The sequence below is a fragment of the Clupea harengus genome, chromosome 2 (genome assembly GCF_900700415.2).
Source record: "Clupea harengus chromosome 2, Ch_v2.0.2, whole genome shotgun sequence".
NCBI lineage: Eukaryota > Metazoa > Chordata > Actinopteri > Clupeiformes > Clupeidae > Clupea > Clupea harengus.
The window spans coordinates 5,021,817-5,028,962 of record NC_045153.1 but is presented as its reverse complement, the minus strand read 5'-3'; the positions used below and the strand labels follow the sequence as shown (position 1 = coordinate 5,028,962).

Genomic DNA, 7,146 nt, shown 5'->3' with positions numbered 1-7,146 from the left:
TTATCCCGAATAATTAGCTTTCATTGCGCCTAATATTTTAATCCACTTCATGGACACTCATCTGCTGTGCACACAGTGGATTATTTACAGCCTACATTCCATCTGATGTTCTGCATCAGGGGTGGGCAACTTTAATGACGGAGAGGGCCAGAGTGATATGAGAGAGTTATAATTTTAAATAAGACCAAAATACGTATACATATCTCTGTATGTTTATTGAACTAACATACAGTATACAGTAACTTAATATGTTTCATGCTCAAATGCATTTGTAACATTTTTACTATTCTTTAATGACAAATACAAAACGTTCGTTTTAAGGAAACAAAAATAACCACATTCCTGAGTGATTTTTTTTCAGTACAAAGGGCTTTCATAAATCAAAATCACCATTCAATGATGGCACAAAACAGCAACCCAACATTAAGTGCAACAACTAATAATCATGTTTGTAGTGCATTTTCTTTTACTTCCTACACATGCATCGCATGACATTTGTTACCTGGATTATATCGTTCTCAGTTTGGTCTTTTGCAATGCGATGCATGTAGTTTTTTGTTATTTGTTATGCTGTCCTGTTCACACCGTCAGGTTAAAGAATCTGCCGTAACTGGACTCTTATTAATTTGTGATTCCTGCGTTGTCCACAGATGTCGACACACTGGAGGTCCAGTTCACAGTGTTCCGTTCTCCGAACAACAAGCTGCAGTTCCAGCAAACATCTCTGTTCAACGGACACGTGATATTTACCTGCAACAGCCAAACACTGACAGACCAACCAAGACAGGCCTGGGTTACACACACATTCACCCAAGAGGAACTGGAGGAGAGGCATGCAGTGTTTGAGTCAGCATCATGAGCACTTTGCTTGTTTGGCGAGTATAGACAACACTATCACTGTTACAGCAGGTGGGTTATTGTCAAGATGATAATAATAATACAAAATAATATTAATTACATTATTTTGAGTGATTCTATCATTTTGTGATACGATACAATATTTTGTAAACCATTGCAGAGTCTCTTCAGAGACGTCGTGGTTGTATAATCAACAGCTCAGGAGTATTTGCTTTTGATAATTGGGCTGTCAATGGAGAGGACTTCTTGACCTTTGAACCCAAGACTCTTAAATGGACTCCTCTGTCTGACCTGGCCACAGCTTTAGCTGCAAAGTGGAACAAGCATGACATCAGGAATCGTGTGTTTGGGGACTTTTTACACCGCACCTGTCCAAAGGCCCATGATGCCTTGAAGTCGAAGAGAGCAACATGGATCAATGAATCTGCACAAACAGGTAATTTCTAGAGATCTGCAGAATTATGTAAAGAAAATGAGGCCGTAGGAGTATGTAGTATTCTTGTCCTGTTTATGCTGTAAAAGTCCATGAGAAGGCCTATGAACGCACACTACGGATGACAAGTATTGAATCACGTAACAATGTAACATTTTCCATCAAATAAAGTAAAAGGTGAATACAAATTGTCATTGCAAGGTGGGAAATATGGATTTCTGCTTGAATTTAAGATTCTTAAGGGGTCACTGTAGCGCAAGCTGATAAGACCCCCATTTACGGGCTTCATTGACCGCGGTGACACGGGTTCAAATCTGGCCTGATGTCGTTTCCCGGTCCTTCTCCGTCTCCCTTCCTGTCATAACACTTCACTGTCCTGTCCAAATAAAGGCATTTGAAAAAAGCCCAAGAAATACATCTTAAATAAAAAGAATTTAGGCTTCTTTCCCAAATAATTCTGTGCCGTATTTGAGTTGGGTCATTCCCCTTTTGTTGGGTGAAGTTGGCACCCTTTAAACGCCGTTCAACAATCATACTTAATCTTCCACAATCATACTTAATCTACTTAGTGTTTGGTTTCTTTTTTCTGTTCTAACCTTGTCCTGTTACTCGCTTGTCTCAGTTATGGCTTTTTCTTTTGAACTCTGCCGCAGCGAGAGACGCAGCAAATGCCAAAGAGGACCTGTGAGACATTATTTACAGTTTAATTAAAAATACATTGTTACCTTTTTATCTATACTGTAGAATTGGGCAACAGAGTGTGTCACTGGAACACAGGCGTGATGGTATCAGAAAATGGGCCTTTATACTTCTGTGTCTGAGCTCCATCAACTGTTTCCAGCTATAGTGGACTTTAACTTCATTAACAATGTCTAAGCTATATTTATGATCAATTTAACATCATAGGACCAAGAGGATTAACTCCCAACTCCAAACATTTCAACAACAGTGTGTATTTGACTCACCCTACTAAACATTTTAAGGTAGATTATAACCGTTTCAAAGTCCATAAAACATTTTTACATGAAAAAACAGGTAAGGATTTGTGTGTTTGAGCAAATCAGCCCTGAGTCCTAGTGATGTCATCATTACTGATTACTGTGTCTGATGTTCACATGCAGGTTACACACCAGCCCTATCCAAGGGTATTTCCATGTCCCCTGCCCCAACCAATGGCATCTCCATGTCACCAGCCTCAACAAAGGGAACCTCCATGTCCCCTCCCCCAAGAAATGGCTCAATAATCCCACTTCTGAGATTTGAGATTCCGGAACCAACTGAAGAACCCACTCAGGCATTCACAGACAACCTTAAACTTGTGCTGCCCAGTGAGGCTAAAGCAGTGCCCAACTAATGTTGAGGAGAAGCACAGCTAATGGAAGCACCTCCGTGCACAATCCTCCCATCAATTCTGTTGTGGAGAAGCGCAGCTAATGGAAGCACCTTCACTTTCATTCCTTCCACCATAGATGGAATGATGAGGAGAAGCACAGCTGTGAGGGACCGGACCGTCACCCCACATTGCTTTTGGGATGTGGTGACTGGACTGGGTGAAGATGAGGGGTAAAACACTGCACAGGAGATGGTGGCTTTTGTATACAAAATTATCTCTCTTTAATAACAAAGGGGGACTATTAACCCCAACATATATGCCCATAAAATTAAACATACAAAAGAAACGTACAGGCCGTACTCAAAGGCACTTACAGTCACCTGCACCTAGACACCTGCTTGTCCAACTGAGGCCCAACCACAGGAACCTGCTCGACCCAAGCCAGGCCCCAAAACATGCACCGTGACTCCGCCTGAAGCTAAGTACATACACAGGCCTTACAGAAAACAATCACATACACTAGGATCACAGACAAGGCATACAGACCAAACACAGAAAAGAGGCACAACAGGCACAAAACAAGGCCAACAGTAACCACACAACTAGTTACAAAACACTTGACCTTTTCAGCAGGGAAGTGTTTTACCTTATGCCCCAAAACAAGTCCTCTTTCCTAATGTTCTTACACGTCTCTCTTAGCCCATCTCCTCTTGACAATGAAGCACCCTTTAAATAGGGCACAGCCACTTTGGCTTAATTAGGTCCAACATTCGGATCAGGTGAGCCAGGACCCAACCATTATGGGGGGGAAGTCCAAGAGTCTTAAAGGGCACCACTCTTCTTGCCACGGTGAGGAGGGGGAGAATTCACCTCCTCACAACAGCCAATGGAAGAACCTCCATGTTCATTCCTTCCATCAGAGAGGGAATGTTGAGGAGAAGCACAGCCAATGGAAGCAGTTTCATGCACAATCCTCCTACCAGAGAGGAAATGTTGAGGAGAAGCACAGCTAACGGATGTGTTGCGACATAGATATATTTGACAGTTTGCATAATTATAATTCCGATCGCAATAAGCTGAATATATCTAAGCAGTCTAAAGGAAATATACTCTATTTCTACTGTATTTTGATTTTGCTTATATCCTGAATACTATTCTGATAAATGTTAGTATCTAGAGGTCAGAGTTCAATATTGGATGTGATGTCATCAATCAGCGCTCACGCTAGTTTCTTGGATGCTTTGTGTAAAACCCCGACGTAGAACTGGGAAGAATAAAGTTGCCAAATGAAAGACGGAGTCATGTCTGATTAAGGGTGTGTAACATATGCATTTTAATACCAGGACTATGCTTTACAAAGTACGTTGAAGAACATTCTAGTGTTTCAACTCTTCCACTCTACATATGTCTTTTATTTGTATGCCTCTTGTGTTCCTTTTTCAAAGTTGTATTTCTGTTTCATTTAAGTAACACATTGTGTTGTTTATTGACAATAAACAGCCAAACCCATTCAACCCAAAGCCTGTTGTGGTGCCTCACATTGAGTCAGTCATTCAGTCTGAAGTGCTTCACTCCAAGGAGCTTTAAGTGGGACTTACATTAAATGGACGTCACATTATATGGATGACCTCTTTCAGTGTAACTGCATGCATATGAGAGACACACACAGAGATACTGATTCAGGAAAGTCTCTTTACCCAAATCTTTCCCTGAAACACCCATCCTACGATTCATAACACAATGTTATCTCTGTACATCATTACATTATCTGAAATAATTTCATTCAAAGAGACATCACTCTATATGATCCTGGCCTGACTTCATGGCCTTTTATTGGTAAGACATCTTCCTACAGAACACGAGTCCTCAGCTGCCCGTTGCTGCCCCCTTGTGTTTACTAAGAGATACTCCACTCAAGGCTGCAGTAAATTAAAATGTTTGGGCAAGAAGAGGCAAATTACATTTTGTTGAATGGCGTTAAAATGGGTTTGCGTTAACGCCGTTAATAACGCGTTAAACTGACAGCACTAATATATATATATGTACAGTTATTCTAAACAGTTATTCATCTTTGTTAGGTGACACCACTGCAAGGCTGCTAACTCTCAAGGTTGATTGTATGAGATTTGACTGGTTCTTTTGTGAGAGATGCATTGAAGTCAGTGGATTTCATGTTCATATATGCTGCCATGAGATGGGACTCATCATTAACTTCATATGTGCTGCAATGAGATGGGACTCAACATTAACTTCATATGTGCTGCCATGATACAGCACTCAACATTAACTTCATATGTGCTGTCATGAGATGGGACTCATCATTAACTTCATATGTGCTGCAATGATACAGGACTCATCATTAACTTCATATGTGCTGCAATGAGATGGGACTCAACATTAACTTCATATGTGCTGCAATGAGATGGGACTCAACATTAACTTCATATGTGCTGCAATGAGATGGGACTCAACATTAACTTTATATGTGCTGCAATGAGATGGGACTCAACATTAACTTGCTGCTGACATTAACTTTACTCCTTTTTCACTTTGAAAACAATACAAATCCCTCAGGCATCCATTTGAGACAAAATGGCATTACATTCCTGAGTGAACATGTGCTGGGTGAGTGTAGGAGAGAGAAGTCACCCTACCTGTCTCAAACCCAAATTACATAAGAGGGGATGGACTTCTTCTATGATTGACGTCTTCATTTGCATGCACCGGTGCACCAGTACATCTTGCAGTGATTTATCAGGATCTGGCACGATTGTGTGATTTTTATGAATGATTACGGAACAAACAAACCAAATATTGGACACATTTTAAGCTGCTGTTAGAGTCACATATAGATACATATCCTGTCTGAGGTTTCATATGTATGCAGGTGTTTCAGAGGAGAGTGGATGGTACAGTGAACTTCATCAGGCCCTGGAACCAGTAGAAGGACGGGTTTGGGAACGCCTCTAGCGAGTACTGGCTGGGTAAGGTCTGATGGCTGACTAAGGTGTAGCTCAACCTTGCAGAAATATGTATTCACTGATCATGTGTGTTTGAAATGTTTTGCTTGTAAAGATTTGTATGTTGCACTTTGTGCATTTCAGATATTCCCTATGTGACTAGTTTGAAAGTGATTTACTAGGCATCAACCAACTCAACCAGACCAATGGCCGACTCTAGTTTACTTCATTGAATCAGATTTTTTCTGGCTGCAGGATTAGAGTTACTACACCAGCTCACCACCAACAGGAAGTACGAGCTGAGAGTGGACATGGAGGACTTTGGGGGCAACAGGGTTTTTGCCAGGTACTCCTCCTTCGCTGTCGGATCTGAGATAGAGGGGTACAAGCTGACTGTCGGTGGCTTCACCAACGGAGGCGCTGGTGAGTTGGGGAAATGAGAACTTAAAGATGGGGTGTGTATTTCATGCTCATAATGATAGCCTCTGCATGTGACATGGTGCTGTATTTAGTCAAAATATCGGAATTTAAAATTATAATTCCTCTACTATAAAATTAATGTATATTATATAAAAAATATAGACAATATATAGATATTTATTATAGATTATATATAGATATTTATTCAGAAAATAAATATTTAATTGAAATAATTAATCTATTATTTCAAGTCAAATATATTCAATATTCATTAGACGGCTGTTGAGAATGCTGAAGAATGTTCCATTCAAATTAAATTGGCCATCTCAATGTTCGAAGGCCCAATATTTCTTGATCACGACCGCTGAAAATGAATAATGAACTCTGCCATTGACAATAGGCTTTGTGCTTCTGATTCATATCTTTCGTATTACTCAACAAGTAATCTGTTCATTCAGTGTAACAAGATTGTATTGTAATTTGAAGTCAACAGGCAGTACGTTGCTTTGTAACACCTGCAACTCTAAACTTCTATTGACATGAAGGACTATATTTCTCAGTGGAACTTACCCATCAAACGGCCACAAATTGGTTATTTGGATTTGAATATTTGGACAAATGTTGTTTTGCATGTGTGTATGACATATGTATTTATTTACCTTTGAAGGAGACTCTTTGACTCACCACAATGGGCAAAAGTTCACCACGTTTGACAAGGACCAAGACAATCATTCTGGAAATTGTGCCAGCATCTGTTTCGAGGGGTACTGGTATCACAAATGCCACACCTCCAATCCCAATGGCCTTTACTTGTGGGGCCCTACAAGCCACTTTGCTGTTAGTGTGAATTGGCGTGACTTCAAAGGATACTATTATTCACTGAAATCCATCACTATGAAGATTAGACCTGTGGCTTAGGCAGCTGTTGAAGAGTCTATGTGTTAGAAGGGATGCATTCTGAAAAAGTGCACATATTATTAAATCTCTCTCTCTTTCATCTTCCGGGGGTTAATGAAGCCTGAAGTGGTTCGTATCAGTTAACAGACCACACAAGTTTAATATACCTTAATCAGTATAATGAACTTAAAATCTTACTATTTCGACTAGGATGCCATTTCATTCAACTTAAAAACAGCTGTTTT

The 7,146-nt window shown here is 40.2% G+C and overlaps 1 pseudogene; it reads left to right on the top strand.

Annotated features, from left to right (window-relative positions):
- The first annotated feature begins 5,292 nt into the window (after nucleotides 1-5,292).
- LOC116223061 lies at nucleotides 5,293-7,146 on the top strand (annotated as a pseudogene).